Here is a 19,090-nt window from a genome sequence, read left to right as displayed (position 1 = left end):
CATTATCACTCGACGGTATCGCAGATTCATTTATCTACCTACCCATCGAGGTCACGTGTTTTTTAAGTTTTCTGCTGTAATACGAAAGTCCACCCATTCATGTTAACGGATCTAAAATGGCTCCCTTTACTATTTTGGAGTCCAAGGTATATGCAATATGTGTTAAACCAGTGTTTGGACATCCAAGTTATGGACAGTTAACAGCTGTCAAAAAGGTTTCCGCTAACTTATGTCGCATGCCTGTATCGCGGACTCAGGTGTGCAACTCACTGAGGTGACGTGTTTTTTGTTTTTGTTGTTGTCGTTGTTGTTTTTCTCCGCTTACCAGTGACTGGTTTTCAATTGAGCAGGAATTCAGAATGTTTCTTATTTATGGCAAATGTTACATTACCGCAGAAAGACTTTCCTTTTAAAAAAGATCGCACGAGAGCTTTCATTTTGGTCTTGACCAAATCTAATACACTAAATGTCTTCGCCAGAGTAGATAAAAAAGCTTTTTGGTTATAAATTTATCTCTACTTTGAAATTGGGTAGATTATTTCCTGGGTACTCCTGGTACTGGAGACTTTCTATCGCGTGCAGTGGGATGCTTTAGGAGAGGTTGCATGACAAGCCTTAAGAAGAGAGTCTGAATAGGAGTACCTCGATAACACTAAACACTTAATTTTCTGGCTCTGCATTATTGCATGTAACATGAAACAGTTAAAATTTGGGCATTTTAACACTAACGGTAAAAACTTCACTGTAACAGTAAATTTTTTTCCAGAAAGAAACAAAAACAGCTTTACAAGGCCAATATTATTTCATTAAGTATATCAAGGAGTTTTGGCTATTTTCCGACAATTCCCGATTATTTCAAAAGAATTCCGTAGACTACCGAAGATTCCCGACGACTGCCGAAGATTTCTGAAGACTACCGAATATGTCTGAAGACTGCAACAGCCTCTTTGAGCACAGGCTCAAAGTTCATGACTGATTTCGTTACCTATTTTCCAAAATCAGATAAGAACTGACAGTGCTAAAAGATTATGGATCTTTTACAAAAATCTTCTAAACACTTAATAGTATTTTCTCCGAAAACAGTAAACATTAAAAAACTGGCCAATTTAACAACAAACACTAAAAATAATGGACAAATAACACCAAACACTAAACCCCATTCAAACCCTCTAAGAACATTCAAAGTTATAAGTTTAAGCTGTCTGATCTTTGTCCCATTGTCTAGCAAGAATGGCCTGCTGTATACTGAAATGTACCTCTGAAGACAGTTTTAATTAGTTAAACACCTTTTGAACTACCTAGAAGTGAATCTAGATAAATGTAAGCCAATCCTAAGGGACCGGTCATTATTTATTGCCTGGGGGGGGGGGGGGGGGGGGTCGGAGGAGTTTGGGCTAAACACGATGAAATTTAGCCGATCCCCCCTTTAAATGTTATTTTATTGAAGTGATCCCCCCTCATAACTATATATAACTTTCGTGATCCCCCCCCCCCCCCCATGTCTTTGTACCCATATTCACCTTTCGACAAGTATATTTAGTGTTTTAAACGTTCATATACAGGTAGTATTTCTAACTATGATGTACTTACAGCATAATAAAGCCGTTATCGCGCAGTCTTTTTTTAAAAGTGTCTCTTGATCCGTGTCTTTTTCTAGTCTGGATCCAGACATCTGAATTCAGTTGACATACAAGCAATCTTGCTTAAAACTGCAAAGTGCTTGAAACTGCAATCAGTGCTTGAAACCGCAAAGTTACTTTTTTTAGAGTGCCAAATAGCAGTCCGCCAAGCCCCTATCAGCAGGTCATATTTAGGACAATTCGGCCATCTGGAAGGGCTAGGATCGGCCACTGTTCCTGTCTCCTTTTTTATTTTCTTCTATAGTGTAATAGATCAGCCTTTGTAGCTTTGCTCACATTTTTATAATTTTTTTTGTTCGGTTTTTTGTTTGTTTTCTTTTTGTTTTCCTTTTTTTTTTTTTTCATCCAGTGTTTGCATGTACAGTAACTTCAGCTATTTGGTCATCTGGTACAAAAGTTAAAACTGGCATACGAACAGTTGACTGTTCATCGAGATCAACAATGACAAGATCATCTTCGCTATCCTCGTCATCATCTAACTCCGTATCTGATTCTTCACTCTCTTCCTCACTGCTGGACAACTCATTCCCGTTGCCTGGACTTCTCTGTCGATAGTAATGGTAGCGAATTGCCTTTATCTTGTCCAGCTTTATACCAACAGTGGTCAGGCCATGTTCCTTAAGGTACAGGTCGAGCTGTCTCACCTTCAGCTTTTCAACTTTCCCATTCTCAATAAGTATGCCCCACTGGTAGTCCTTGTATGTTAGTTCCTCTTCTAACCTTTTTTTCTCCTTAGCCTCTCTTGTTCTAATATCCTTCCTGATGTTGATATCATTTAGATGGCCTAGGTATTCAATGACATGCTTTTCCTCGACACTATAGGTTGCATAGAAAGTACAAGTCCTTCAGACATTTCCTCGGTAGATAATCGTCTGGAGCACGACCTGTTGTCGGCGTTTCGTACACATCCATAAAGTGCCCGGGATTTTGCTTGTCTGGCACAGGCTGAGGGATTCTTTCTGTTACTGGTCCCACCCATCTGTTGTTGGTACACCAGGAACAGAGTGTGGAGCTTGCATCGCTTTGCTTATTGCAGGCATCCCGACAAAATTCAAAAAAGAGCTCTCCTCGGACGTAGTGGTCCTCAATAAAACTCTCTATTTTACTAAGATATGCCGCACCGGGTATTTCGGCCTTACTGTTTTCTGAAGCATTTCGGTACGTATTTAACTCAGAAAAAACAAACAAACACGCTTTTTACAATGTTTCAGTTATCAGAAGTTTATATAGTTCACAATTTAGAATTCACCTGTCATGTTTAAAGATGAATATTAACTAAGTCATGAGCACGTTATAAAAGGAAAAATATAAAAGCGTTAAAACAAAACTTTCTCGATATAAATTGAAATGCACACATTCGCCAGTATGACAGACTTCCGTTTTTTAAATAAAGTTGTGTTAGAACAAATTGAGATTGCAAATGCTATCATCTCCCAGCAGAATGGGCACATTTATGTTGTATGCTTTCAAACTGGCATTGTTCAAGCAGATTTGAGTGGTCCCCCCTCTGAATCCTTCCAAAATTTTCAGTGATCCCCCCCTTTTGGGCTCTCAGTTACGACTGATCCCCCCCTCTGTTCTCCTAAAAATCAAGTGATCCCCCCCAAAATCCTCCGACCCCCCCCCCCCCCCCCCCCCCCCCGAGGTGATAAATACTGACCGGCCCCTTAAATTAATTTTTTAACGGGTTTCTGTAAAACGCATACCAGATACTTGCGGCGGATGGCAGATGCGGATGGAAAAATGCGGATAACCAAAAAAAAAACTTCACTAATTTAGATTTACTATTTGTGTGTTACTGAAGCAGGTTTCTTTTATGGTTCTGCTATATTCAAATCCTAGCTGGTTATTTAACAATTATCCCTCGAGCCCGAATGGGCTGTGAGTCAATAGCCCATGTGGCCGAAGGAAGAATGGGCTATTGACTCAGAGGCAATGAGGGCGAGAGGAATAATTGTTTCAGTAAAATCAAACTAGTTGGTCAAAAATATCAAGACAAAACAACTTTAGCCAGTTAAAGCTAGACTTTAATCCTTTTTTGCCGCCAGCAAAAAGCCGGCGCCTTTCGCTACTAGTGGGCTATAACATGTAGCCTAGTAGTAACTCAACCAATCAAAACGTAGAATTGATAATAGACCACTAGTTGGATTTTGCAAAAAAATTATATTTAATAGTAATTTGATGTCCATCTTCCGAGAGGAAAACACGAGTATAAACTTTTATCATTGAAATAAGAGATTGAAATTCCTTGAATAAAACAAAAATTAAAAAACAAAACAAAACAAAAAATAGGGTGAACTGCGCGGAAAAATCGGCGCGCGTTGGTTCGCCTAATTCGCACTTGCCTCGTTACTCGCCCTGTTTCCCCACAAAAGAGCCGTGTTTTAGGCTCTCAATATCAATCAACGCTCGCGTTCATGAGAATCTGTAGAACCAACAAGGAACAGGCCCGGAACCACCTCGGGCCATCCTGAAACTCCGGAAAACCCTTAAATACAAAAATTATGCCAAAAAAAATTACAAAACCAAAAAACCTAAAATATCATCAATGAGTCAATAAATATGGTTATACAGCGATTTAGTCAGATTGACGAATCCACGCTACTTGACGACCGCTGAAGATTTTGAGTAGTGATCCCAGTTGCCTTTGTATGAATACTGACTAGTGACTAGGGTATCTAAAAGATAGTAATGCTGCGGCACATTCTGTTGATACTGGCATTAGTTAGGCAGTGAGACTTAAAAGAATCAAAAATGACATTGAATGTCCTATTTACATGTTGGAAAGTACTAGAATAATTACTATCAGTCTATAGAAAGAACTCGTGGGAACATTGTTTAGAAAATGATCAAGTGGTTATCAACCCTGGTTTTCCCACAGTAAATTGTAGGAAATAATAGAAATTCAGATTGTTTATCCATATATTTAATATACGATGCACAATATTTTCTCTGGAAACACAATACTTTTCTTGCTGTTTGTTGCACTTTATTAAGTAACAGTTATTTAGTTATATATTTATAGAAAACAACGACACAAAAACGGAAAAAAAAAGAAAGTAGGAAAATATAATTCGGTAGGACTCGAACTCAGCACCTTCGACTCGACGCGACTACACCTAACCACTACACCACAGAGGCTAATTACGTAATTTATAGGAAAAGTCTTTCATTTTATTCCTTTTCCATGAAACTTCCGCCGGCAAGATGATCGCCAGCCGCTTTAACCGGGGCATTAACCGAGTTATTAACAGTGAAAAAACAATGTAAACGCATATTCCATGGCAATGAATGAATGAAAGAACATAATTATGCTTTTCAAAACGCCGATACACGTCCTCATCTGCAAAGTAGGACACAAAACATATGTTTTGTTATCTCGATTTCCGCTGTTATTTTGAAGCGAATGGTCAAAATCACATCCATTGTCGGCTCATACAGTTTCTTAAGAATATCATTGATTGACATTTTCTCACTTTCACATCCCCCGTGTTGCGGAGTCGAAGAGCAAATGCTCATCTTCTCGTCAGGTTTAACACCTGGACGAGTCAAAGGCTCTTAAATTGAAATCCAATCCCCAAGTTAACCATCGTACTCATCTGAAAGACTCCTATGTGTCTTAAAATTTGGTAAGACCTCTAACCGTGCTGTAGAAAATTTGCCACAAAGAAAACTCTAAGTCTGAGCAGCGAACGATGCACTCTCTCCGAACTTCCCCGTGTTTTTTATTTGAGTTGTTCGTGGCGCAATGCACTCTGGTTAAATGCAATGCATTGTGGTAAAAAGTGTGGTTAAATGCAATGCATTGTGGTAAAAAGTGATGAATTTGAGAATTCCTCGCCCCTTATATATTTCCTTTAAATCCTGATTATGTTGCTGCTCGCTCCCTTCGGTCACTCCGCAGCAAATAGTGATTAACGAAAATCTCTCTTGGGCTGATCATATTGATTTTGTGAGCTAGAAGGTTAATCAAAGACCTGGCGTTCTGAGTAGGATTAGGCATCTACGTATACTTCCAATCTTTGCTCCTAATCTATTTGTTAGTGCCATGGCATTACCGTTTTTTTTTTTTATAATAAAGTGTTAATGGATTCCCTCCATATACTGCACAATAAGGCGGCTAAGATTGTTCTCAATCGTCCTGTACACTCTTCATCTACTCAGGCGCTTATCGATCTTAGGTGGATCAATCTTCGGGTTCGACGACGCATTCATCGGCTTAATGGCCTCTTGGATCACAATTATCATTTTAATACTGGGTCTTTAGTCCACAATTACTGCAATTACCAAACGCGTCAAGGCCAATTTGAGAATTCTATCGTTGTACTGAAAGGCCAACTACGTCTTTCGTATTTTTAATTTAAAGCATGGAACGAGATTCCTCTTAAAGTCAGAAACAGTGAAAGTATTCGCAGTTTTAGAAACGCTGTTTTACATCTTTTAGCATAATTTTGATAGGAACAATGTGACTTTGTACCTTTTGTTGTCTATTTTACGTACTTAGTGTTTTTATTATTTTGTATAGTTTTAATTTATCAGTGACAGGTCTCGTCTGAAAACCACCCATGGGTGATGGTGACTTCTTATATAAAGATTTTAATTATTATTATTTTAACAGCATTTTTGTCTGAAATATAGCCGGAAGAGCCGCTACTGGGGTCGAAAAAAAAAAGCCAAGCGCGAAATTGGTGGTTTTCAGTGTCACGCCATTCAAAATAGATCAAAAGAAAAATCAAAACCGTTCAATAGATAAAGTCCAGAATCTGGGAAATGAAAGGAGGTACCCTCGCCAAGATTCAGGTCAGAGGAATATTTCGTATACGAGATATCCGAAGAAATGTTTTACCCAAACTTACAGAGATTTGTATAGAGACGCCATGCTGGTGCTCACCTGGATGAGCTCCAACATGGCGGATGGAAACCAACAGAAACATCTGTTACCGAGTTTTGCTACAAAAGCGTGAATTTATTCTTCGAGAAACTCATAAACATTAAAGTAATTCTTTTTCTAATACATGAGCTGTTTAGATAGCAAAATTTCTCGAAATAAGTCATTTTTTTAACCTACATGACAGCTCTCTAGGCCCCTCATGTAAATGCCGCGTCACGCAAAAGTTTAGAAATTCAAGCGTACTCTGTCACAAAACAAAGAACCCTTTTGAAGCGAAAAAATTTGTATGAAAATTAGTTTTCAGCTGCTCTAAGTAAAATCTCGGTAGGATCGATAGTTATTTAGTTTGAATTTTAGTGACGTCATGGTTAAACCAACAATAGGCGAATCAACGCGCCGATCTTTACGCACAGTTTAGATTTAAAATTAGTGATGGTTTTTTTGGTTATCCGCATTTTTCTCTTTCCGCACTTGTCTATCCGCTTTTTAAAAGACTATTTCACCGGTTCATCAATAAATTCAAGTCAAACAGACAAAGCTATTACCTGTTAAAACTTCCAAACCGAATTTCGTTGCCTTCTTCGATTATCTGTGAATTTTCTTCGTTTTTAGCTTGTTACGGAAGCAAAGCCGGGAGCCTGCCGGCAGAGTTCGAGAAGCCACTTACGCTACTATAGCTTCGCTCGGAGGTGAATAGAACTGGATATCCCGAGTTTGAGTAGCCAATCAGAAAGTACGAAAAAACTATCCACTGTTTTAATATAAAGCTATTTCTAGAAAGGTTTTCGGAAAAAGTGCAAAATTAGCAAACAAACAACTTTGCACGTGCAGCACACTTTTTTTTGTGTCTTTCTTTATCGTTGTTTTGCACGACCATGTTCCTGTTCGCTTTTTTTTCTTCACTGCCGTGCATTTTCATCTTGACCGCCTCCCCACCCGTCTCCAACAAACACTGAAAGTGCTCATGAACGTGTTCTTGGTTACTGGTGATTGCATGCGCTAGTTACGCCTTATTTGAAATAAAAAATGGAAAAGAGGAAAACAAACTGAAAAAAAATTCGCGCTACCTGTGGTAAATGATATGAATTAGTTAAGTTACATTTTGAGAAACTCTTAAAAACGGTTACAAATGAATATTTCAATGGTTCTGACTTGAGTTACACTTTTCAAAATTTCTTAAACTGAAAATTATTTTAAAAAATGAAAAAGTCACAAGTTCGTATGTATCCGTATGTCACCCGTATATATACGTATGTTACCCGTATGTTACTCGTATGTACCCGTATGTACCCGTGTGGTGTTTTAGTCAAGGTCATTCAGATCATTTACATTCAAACTGCCCACTGCATGCAGGACATAACTCTGAACAATTTGCTTTAATTGAAAAGAAGCTAATTGGTCCTTCACGAAGAAGAAAGAAAACAAGAAAGAAAAGCTAACAGAATCATTACACTTGACTGTTGAAATGACAGGAAGGTCGAGTTATAACTTAAGTTTAAATCTCAGAAAACTTCGCGTAAACAAAATCACTGCCGAACCACAAAGCGGCTCTAAATGAAAAACCTACCGACTCTCCGCCATGATCCCTCTACATCTACAACTACATCGATCTTTAATCTATAAAGGTTTCCCACTACATAGATGTTGTCAGATATAGCACAGCATTGACATACGGTTACTTCAGGCCGGTAGCAAGGATTTTTACGGGGAGGTGCGATCCAACTAGGAGACGGACCGAACGATGCTAGAGGCCCAAGTCTCTGAGGTGGGGGGAATTAGGTTGGTTCAAGACTGCATTTCGAGCATTTTGAAAAACGTGGGTATTTGCCAAACGTTTAATCTTCTCAGTAAAGTGGTTTTTTTAAAATAGAGTACTTTATTTTACAATTTTTTGCAATGAAAATGCGGGACACGGTCACTATTTAAAAAGAAAAAAAGTAGAAAGAAAGTTGTAAATCCGTATTATTCGTTAGATTTGATACACGATGTTTGCATCATGATCTTTCAATATTCAGTACGAAGCTCAAGCTTCCTTGGGTTTTTCTTAGAAACAGATCAATCAAAGACTTCTTTCAGATCAATGTATGTTAGACAGTGGATGTGATTATTACCCAGCGAAGAGAGCCTCTCTTGTGCCGCGAATACTACTTTTGGCCTCAAAGACAAAAGGAACAATGTTTATTATATACATACTGAGAAATATTCACCAAAAACCTACGTCGTAAATTTTCGTACGCAAATTAGTTCTAGCCAATCAGAGGAGCGAACGATGGTTTTCACACGTGAAAAAAATGATACGTCCAATCAGAAGCCACAGAGGTGTGTGAGTTTCGCGCCAAAATTCCCGCCTTTTATTGCAGCTTGCAGCGCCGCTTCGCACACATTCAACGAGAAAAGTTTTACTCAAAGAGTTTTTCTCGCTAAAAAAGTGAAAAACATTTCGGAAATGGAGTGGAATAGTTTCGTTTGTTTCACTGTCGATAAAGAAAACGGTAGAGAGCCGGCGAAACAACAGCGGAAAGGGATAAACAGAACGAGAAGTTGTCCTTTTACTTGAATTCACTCATTTTGAATTGTGCATTGAGAACAAACAGTTAAAATTAGTTATAGTTCTTGGATTACCTCATATCCTCACCGTCATTTATGTTTTTAACAAACGTTTTCACTAAAAAGCTGATACTTCGTTTTCGTTGTCATTTTGCGGTAAGTGTACAGCGGCAAATTTTAGCATTTTTGAAAGATTTAAAAAAAAAGGGCCGCCAAAATGATGAATGTCTCAGTATGTATATAATAAACACAATACCACATGGAAAGTGCTTTATACGGTATTTACGCACTCGTCGTTTTTGTATTAGAAATCTTACTCGTTCGCTGCGCTCACTCGTTCGATTTCTGATACGTCAACAACTCGTGCGTAAATACCGTACGCCAGCACTTTCCATGAAGTATTCTCTATATACCTTAATTATCTCCTTCAAGAAAAAAGGACCCGAGATCCACTCCTTGTAATTGGTAGGACCCCATCAGTGGCTCATGTAAGTAGCCTGCGAAGCAAGCGTTTCTGTTCGGTTTCGGAACGAGAATCAAAGACCTCGCGAAAAATGGAGAGAGTAAAAGAGCGGGGGGGAGGGGGGTGGTAAAAAAAAGTGGACCTCTGGAGTCTGTGAAAGGGGGAGGGGGGTGCGAGCGCACCCGTTGCATCCCCCTCCCTACGGGTCTGTACTTATAAATAAATCATAAATTTATTAAAGTAAACATAAGTGGAAATAAACACCATCAAATATACTCTTGTTGTAACAAATTAAATAATCAAATTACCTATGGCGGGTATTAAAAATGATCGTCTGAAATTCAGGCTAAGTAATGTCATGATTCCAGAGATGATTTTAATAGGTCCATTGGAATCAAGGCCATTATTAAAAAACTGTAAATCATAGTTATGATTTCAGAGATGATTTTAATAATGCGGTTAAAATGGTGATGATGATTAAGATGATTCTTTGGGTACTGATCAAATCATGTTATGATTAATTTTGTTATGTTGTATAAAGGAGTATTACATCATCACATGAATCATCAGCCTAAATTTCTGTGAATTTCCTTCCCTTAGCCAAACACTGTGATTTCCCCTCCCCTTTTGATAAAAAATGACAACTCTAACGTTAATCAGTGACTATTTTAGAGTTTGCTTCCTGTTTCCCTTTCGATAGGGATGACTACATCGATGAAAAAAGCAAGCTTCTCAATATGAATAAATAGTCAAATGAAGCCTCAAAAATTAAGGAATATTTAAATTTTCAATCGTAGCTTGACCTTACAATAGCAGACATCCTGGTAAGTACAGCCTATTAATCTGTTTATCATTTGATCTAGTACAGATTCTAAGGAGTTGGTATCTGAGTGAGAATAAAAGATCCTGGCGTCGTCAGCAAAAAGCATAGGCCGAGTTAATTTAGAAGAATTAGGAAGATCGTTTATGTACAGTATAAAAAGCAAAGGACCTAGGATGGAACCTCGTGGGACACCACACTTAATGGTCTGCAATAGGAAACAAGCTACAATCATGGAGCGCTTACCATTTGTGCAGAAATTTCAGTAAAAAGTTTTCGTCAAATGGTACCGGTATTTTTTTTGGCACCGAAAACAGGAACGGGATTGAGTTGTACCATTTACCATTTACATTTTCACTTTCTCTACACACGAAGTTTTGGCACTAGTAATCCAAGCAAATGGTACAGAAAATTTCGGTCGTTTCGGTAAGAACGGGAAAAAGGTAATACCTCGAAAGGTATTACTTTTTTCCGGAAAATTTCCACCGGGATGAACCGTTCCATTTGAATTCTTCTCGGAATTTCCTGGATTTCCATACAAATGGTAAGCGCTCATGGACAAAAGGCTTGGGACACAAAACAAGAAAAAATTCGAAAAGGATGCACTGTTTTATGAGGGAATGACGGATGACGGAAACTAAATATGAATATTGCATTACAGTCCCAAGGGCTTTTGTCCATGATTGTAGATTGAATTGAACAAATTGTTGGCGGCAAGAAAAATAGCGTTTAATCCACTTCAGAGCTTTACCACGAATAACGTAATGCTTCAACCTTAGCAAACAGGATTTGATGGTCAGGAGAGTCAAATGCTTTGGAAAGATAAAAAAAAAAACATCTATAGTAGTTTCGTGTTGAACGATTGCGGAAGAAATTTTGTTTTTACGTGAGGCAGTTGTACACTGAATAACTTATTTCATTCCTTGACGATTGTAAGACCTTTTAGTTTACTTTAAAGATACAAAAAATACAGGTCCTGTTGGTTGTTCGGTGCATTATTGGTTGTCCTGTGCAATTCATAAGTGAAAGTTTTTTTGAGATTGCATTTGCGTCTCATTTGCCTCGCTTTGAGGTCTGTTATTCTGTCTTCGTAAAGCGTTCATTTTTTAAAAGTTTGCTGAATCTTAGAAAAGCGTTCATATTTCAAGAGCTTGGTGAAGGTCTACTATTTAAGTAATAGAAAACGTTTTCCCTGTTTGCATAGCCTGATATAAACACGAGAGGGGTTGGGAGAATTCGAGACGGTTATGCAAACCCGAGACGAAGTCGAGGGTTTGCATAACCGTCGAGAATTCTCCCAACGCCTCGAGTGTTTATATCAGGCTATGCAAACACAGGAAAAAAGTTTTCTATTGCTTTTATAAAATAACTTTCCCGAGAAAAAAACGCAAAACTCTTTGTATGGCTCTGATTAAAAGAGAAATTCTTACCAGTCGCAAAATCCTGTCCACGAAGTCTTGCACGCGTAATCAGTTCTTGTTTTGCAAAAAGATGCTTTGCAAAATACGGATTTTTCCCGCTTAAAACGGTCAGCTTAAGCGAAGAAAAATGTACACACCTTCTTTGTAACGATTTTCCAAGTTTCAGCCGACGAAGGAATGGGTAAATAAAGTAAACTTTTTGAGTTTTGAACTCGAAAACTTTTTCAAATTTGTGCTTGCGTGATTTGCGCGCGAAAAACCAAACAACTTGACGCCACAACCATGTTTACATACTCTCATGCAAACACTGCTCTCGGCCAATCAGAGCGCGCGTACTATCTTAGTTATTTTATAACGATCTGTGTTTGCTAAATCTTCAAAGCGTTCATCTTTCAAAAGTTTACTATGTGTAGCTCGGCGGCCGTTGTACCACAAAGTAAATCTGCCGAGTTGTGTAGCTAGGTGGCCGTTGTGCAAAGTAAATCTACCGAGATGTCAGTTGAGATGTGAAGCTCGGCGGCGCCATTTTATCATGACTTGTGATATTTTCAGCGAACATTTTAGCTCTATGTTATTTATTTGGAAAGCCGTTATAAACCAGTCCACAGTAGCGCCACTCATGTCACTGAAATCAACACACTCGACCAAATTATTGGAAAATCTATTGACGTGAGCCTCACACACATTCCACTGAAGGCTTTGATGATTCCCTTGAAACGTGTGAAATTGAGAGGTGTAGTTGTTTAAGACAATTCATTGTGCTCCGACATTCATAACCAAAAATGTGGTCTAAGGTTTTAAAAATCAACACAATTTAAGACGACTTGCCAGAAACGGTTTCATTTTATAGTAAATTTCAGTAATTTTCTACTTGTGGAATTCCCAATAAATGAAAATTAATGATTATATCTAAAACGTTGGAGCTGTTTCCTTTTTAACAATACCTGGGCCGGGTTGTTCAAAGCTGGGTTAACATAACCCAGGGTTAGTACGAAATTTGAATTCAGATGTAAAAGCATAAAAAGTAAATTCAGTTTAATTCATTTTGTCAACAAGTTGTTGGTTGGATGCTCTTAAAAATAACAGAGAAAATTATCCAAAGAAATGTTTTTGAACAAAGGAAAAAGAAACTCGGGTTAAGCGCTAATCGGCCTTCGAACACTTACTGTACCACTAACTAACAAAAAGTTCTATTTACACGCCCGACGCACTCTGGCCAGTGTCTCCTCAAATTACAAGCACTTGAGACGGACAATGCGATATCACTATGCTTCAAAACCTTTTCATAATGATACATAGTTTAAATAGAAGTTTCGCTGTACGCAACCCTTACGTTCAAAATATGCCATAATCATATTTATCTATCGCTAGAACCATCCATTCTTCCCCCTCAACTTCTACATGTGCAACTAAAAAACATATCGAACGCACTCTCCTAAGCTCCGATGACTCCTAGTATTTAACTCTAAATTATTTTTTAACTGTTTTGTTAACATAACTTAAAAGAATTAACCGATATCCGTAAAAGAGCCCAAACTTTAGCTGATAACCGTAAAAGCCACCACTCCATTGAGACCCTCATTGGTGACCGACGAGAACATAGTCATATAGCCTGCGAGCAATTTCCCCTATTTGGCAACCTCGTCCCCAGGGCGCTTTCCCTTGCTTTGGAGCCAGGGAAAAGCGTCCTGCTGGGGACGAGGTTGCCTATTTGGGCGAGCGAAACGAGCCGCTAGAGAACGCGCAAGAGGCCGAGGAAAGGAGAGCCTGCAACGATCTCTTATAAATTTTCATTTGTACTTCGCCCAACAGAAGGGAAATACTATTGGCTAAAAAAAATGGCGTTCCGGAAATCAAAGTTGATTGATAAAAGAATCTAGCTGGCCTGCCCTAAATTTTCGCGGCAAATGTACACGATGCTCTTATCGCCAAAACCCGTGTGCTATGTCGGCGATCGCTGAACTCACTCCGAAAAAGAAGACCGGCAGAGGAGGAGAATCGCTCTCTCTCCTCCTGTGAGAGATAACTGTCATTTGTGTGTCAAATTTGGTTCTCAGAGGGATCATATTGGAACCGAGAACTTGTTTTAGCCTCGGGCTCTTTCGATGTAAGCTTAATTCTCGAAAAGCTGTACGTGTGAAAGTGTTGGATTGCCTATAGAATATTGCGAGCCGAGGATAAGTCGGACCGAGTTTGTATTTCTGACTTGTGGAAGGAAAATCAGAACCCTCCATCAGTTGTATTGATTTCGTTAGTGTCAAACGCCTTGTTTAGTTCTGAAAACGAGAAGAGTGAAAGTCTGAAGAGAGATTCAAGTTCCCTTCAAGCGCTGCCTTCAGCGTCGGTTTCTTCGCCCGATTGAATTCCACTGAGTAGAAAAACTCAGAAACATATTCATGACAGCGTAGCTGACGAAGAATTAGCAGTTGACCGTCAAGAAAGACACAGCCGAGCAAGCGGACACATTGACGTTCGATTTCCAGTGGATAAAAACACTCTCCTTTCTCTCCCCCGCCACCCGCTTTCGCGTCCCTTCTCGCGTGCCTCTCTCACGTCTACTTTCCACTATATCCCCCAAATGGAGAGCTTGCTAGCAGGCTAACAGTCATACAGCCTGCAGACAAGGGACGGGTGACTGTTGAAGTGGACAAGACAGACTAAAACGATGGACGCTCTTAACAAACGGACCAATGAAGAATTTAATCGAGACTTGATCGACACCCTCACTGCAACGCAAACTTAACAACAAACTTCTTACACTGAAGAAAGCGAACAAACTCGACCGACTTTCGCTGCTACAACAGACTGAAAGACTGAGGTGCAGTGTTCTACAGCCATCCAAGGTGTATGGACTACCACCGGCCCAACATATCTATGCAGTCCATGTTTCTTCCTCTGAGCCTCTGAGCCACCCTTCTTGCTAACTGCCTTAATACTTAACTAACAAAACTACAGTCTGCTGAGAACTTTATTGACGCCATTAAGACAATACAGATAACTGACGACCACAAAACTAGTGTCTTTTGATGTGAAATCACTGGTCACCAGTCAGAGATTCCACTTCATATGGCTGCACTGAGAACGCTGTTAAGAACTCTCGACAGTATGGACCAACTCAAACTCTGCCTAACTTTGACGTACTTTCAGTACAAAGGCAAACACTACAAACAGCTACACAGAACAGCTATGGGCTCTCCAGTTTCTGGCTGCTGTAGCAGAAATTGTTATGCAAAGCGTTCTAGCCGTAAAAAGTCCATACACATCAAAGAAACCGAGTAAATTGACGAAGATATAAGTTTTGTAAACAAAGTGCTAGAAAATTTTCGGATAAGTGAAAGTAAAATAAAACTCTAGTGAAATTCCATAACTTAATGTTCATACTATGGTTCAAATATGAGCCCTGGAAAGTACTAGTTCAGACTCAAGACTCAAGGAAATACTGAGTCGATCCGGAGCGGCCGTAAGAGATTAACGATGTATATACTGGAACGTGCAATAATGTTAGTATCAAAACTGTCAAAGCGTTTCTGTTAAAAAAAATAACTCCCTGTCAGAAGCGATTCCACCTCGAGGTAGATATTCAAAAAATCTTATTGGGACACAATCTTCCCACAGGAGATGCGACAAGCTATTCAAAAATACTAAAATGCTGACAGCAATATGTCAACAATGCATTCATCATGTCCTTGGACGCCGGCTATACCTCCTATATTTATATGCTTGATCTTTGTGTCAGTTCTTGTAAGGGAAGGTCCATTAGAAAACTTATCGGGGAGGGGGGGGGGGAAGCTGGCGGGAGAAGAACTATGAAAATATTCGCCCAAGGGAAAATTAATAACAGAAATTCATGCATGCCAATTAACCCTGAAAAATTTTCATGCACTGTCCTAAAAAAAATTATAACCCCCTCCCCTTCCCCATGAATTTTCTAATGGCCGTCCTTTGGTTGATTTAGGGGTTAATTTAATTACTGACGACTGAGTTTTGTTCCATCGTATCCATTTTTACACGTGGTTAGGTGCAAGAGGATTGGAAGGCGTTTGATATGAAAACCTAGGAGCTCTTCAATTCTCCAGCAGAATTTGTCATCTATAGAATATTACGAAACAGCACAGGCAATGGCAGAAAAATGTGGCGACAGCGAAGTAGAGGACAAATGCCGCAAAAAGATAGAAACAGTTTTCCAGTCTCTTGGTCGATATGTCAAGGCTATAGAATATTACGAAACAGCACTGGCAATCGCCGAAAAAAATGGCGATTGGGAAACAGAAGCGACATGTTGTGAAAGGCTGGGAGGTGTCTTTCAGTTTGTCGGTGAATATATCAAGGCCAAACAATGTTACGAAAAGGCACTTGCAATAGTAGAAAAAAATAGAAACAAGAGAACAGAAGCTGAATGCAATGGATTCCTAGGAGTAGAATCTCAATCCATTGATGGCGAGGATGTAAAAACTGAAAAAGATAGCGAAAAATTTCTTACAGCGGCAGAAACATTTCGGGACAAGAAAACAGAACTTAAGCTCTATGAAATTCTTGGGAACAACTTTGAATCTTTCGGTAAAGCTATCAAGGCAAATGAGTGTAAGAATATTGAAGAAAGCAGAGGTTACAGCCTCCTAGGAGCATGTTTTGCGGTGTTCGTTGATAGTAACACGGCTAAACAGTATTTCGATGAAGCGCTCAGATTGTGCAGAAAAAAAGAGGACAAAGAAGGCGAGTCATTCTGTCACTACCTTATGTCATTCTCCATGGCGGAAGAAGGAAACAATGCTGAAGCTAAATCACATTTCTTTGCCATTATTGATAAAAGTGAGTTTATTCAACATTTCTTCCAAGATCATGACCAACTGAAGGTACTGCTTTTCGAAAGTTTCGTTAAAAACTACCGCCATCTCAGTCACATCCTATGTACTTATGCAAATGATTATTATGGGGCTTTTTACGTGGAAGAGTTTGGGCGAGCAAGAGCTCTTGTGGACCGTATGTCATCCCAGTACACTGTAAAAAACGAAATAGCCAATTTACAGACATGGGGTGATCTTGAAAACATTGTGATGAAAGAAGGAAACTGCGTGTGTCTTTTCTTTTCATACTATGAGACATTTATTAATTGTTGGCTTCTTACAGGCAAACGTTTTGGATTCCTGCGAATACCAATCGTTGATGACAGCCTGGTGGGCAAAGCAATTTCGGGAATGTACGTAAAATATATTTTAAATTTCTGTAGTTCTGTAGTGTCTGCCCGCCCAATACTTGAAGAAGAGGTTGAAGAAGACTCGGGCGTGTGGTTCCCCAAATTTCGTGATCTTTACAATCTTTTCATCGCCCCCAGTGTTGCGTTTCTTGACGAACCCGAAATTATCATTGTTCCTGATCGCCTCCTTTTCAAAGTTCCATTTGCAGCGCTAGAGGACGAAAACGGAAGGCCTTTATCAGACTATTTCAGGTTCCGCATCGTTCCCTCTTTGACGACTCTCCAGCTTATTCAGGACAGTCCAGAAGACTATCACAGTCAGACTGGTGCACTGATAGTGGGAGACCCTGATGTTGGCAAGGTGCTTTTCAAGGGAAAGCTTCACCCGATAAAGAGACTGCCTTTTGCAGGTGAGGAAGCAAAGATGATTGGAGACCTTCTCGGTACTCAACCTCTGCTGGGGAAACAAGCAACAAAGCAGATGGTTCTGCAAAGAATAACCTCAGTGTCTTTGATACACTTTGCTTGTCACGGTGACAATGAAAGGGGCGAAATTATCCTTGCTTCTCCACCCCTCACTGATAGGAAACCTAAGGAAGAAGACTATTTACTGACGGTGGGTGATATTTCCAAAGTTCAAGTGCGAGCTAGACTGGTGGTCCTTAGTTGTTGTTACACTGCAAAAGGACCGATCAGTTCAGAGGGAGTGGCTGGAATTGCTCGAGCCTTCTTAGGATCCGGTGCACGGTCAGTGTTGGTGGCATTGTGGGCCATACAAGACGAAGCAACAAAACAGTTCATGAGTCGTTTCTACAAGCACCTTGTTCGTGGAGAAAGTGCCAGTGAATCTCTTCATCGGGCCATGAAGTGGATGAGAGAAAACGGCTTGTCTGAACAGAGGCAATGGGCGCCATTTATGCTGATTGGAGATAACGTGACGCTCCATTTTCAGAAATTAAGGTCAGGAAAAAAAATAACATAAATTAATGTAGCGATGGCATTGTTCGGTATTGTTCCTTACCTGCTCCGGTACTCGTCCTTACAAATCCAGGTTTAAGTTTAAGTTTGTTTTGACAAAAACTAATATTATAGCACTTGGCCGGTTTTTTTACAGTAACAAAGACGCCAAATATAAACTGATTGATATAAGTTAATCGTTTCTGTAGAATAAGATTTTGTCGAGCAATACCAGTCACAAGTGTGTTTACACAACATGACGTCAGGAAGAAGAGGACGGCAAAACGCTTGTACGTGGCACGCGTGATGGGGCTGTTACTTACGTGTTAAGTCGTGTGATCTTCACTTAAGATTAATGTTTTCTGGCCTTTAACGAAAAGATCTGTTTCTAGAAAAGGGAAGTTTGGCGAAAATTTATTTCAAACAAAATTATTGTAACGCTTGTCACACTAGGTTTGCCGTCTTCTTTCCTCTTCCGTCCTGTTGCGTAAGTTCATTGTGTGAAATAACTTACTACGGAGGTCAGTGGTAACATGTGGTAAAAACTTGCTTCATAAATTTCAGTTTGGAGTAAACACGCATGAAGCCAACACGAAAAATTTCACAACTATAGTCTTGTCCATTCATTTTATCTATCGATCATAATTATATATTGTTAACAGTTGTGCTTATTTGAATGAGTTTATACTGATTATTCTTAACTTACAGCTTATATATAAATTTTGGGGTTTGCCCTATTTTGGGGATTTAGTTCCTCTCTGCTGACACCCTTTTGTCTTATTATTTTGACAATAAAGGTGTCATAAATAAAAAAAATTAAATGTCTGCGTGAATATACTTGAGCCATTCCTGATACTCGCGCGTTGCGAACGATCCAAATCAAGAAATGCATTGCAACCTCATGCGGTACAATAACATGCAATGCCACGTAATGCAGTGCTATACAATCTACAGTCAAACCTCGTTAACAAGGACACTTAAGGGGTTATACAATGTCGCCGTGTTAACGGGGTGTCCATATTAAGCTGGTCATGTTATTTAGTCAAAAAACTGTTTTCATTGGCATCTTCATGAGAACAAACTAAAAGAGAAATATAGGAGGACATTACTATATCATGTTCAACTTTCACAAATACGTAATTCTCGATCACACTAAC

General features: G+C 39.3%; 1 pseudogene; it reads right to left on the bottom strand.

Annotated features, from left to right (window-relative positions):
• Positions 1–1,848: 1,848 nt before the first annotated feature.
• Positions 1,849–8,112, bottom strand: LOC140942031 (uncharacterized; annotated as a pseudogene).
• Between the last annotated feature and the right edge of the window lie 10,978 nt (positions 8,113–19,090).

Source organism: Porites lutea, chromosome 6 (genome assembly GCF_958299795.1).
Source record: "Porites lutea chromosome 6, jaPorLute2.1, whole genome shotgun sequence".
Classification (NCBI taxonomy): domain Eukaryota; kingdom Metazoa; phylum Cnidaria; class Anthozoa; order Scleractinia; family Poritidae; genus Porites; species Porites lutea.
Note: the sequence above shows the minus strand (reverse complement) of the source record. Positions and strands in the feature narration are given on the sequence as shown.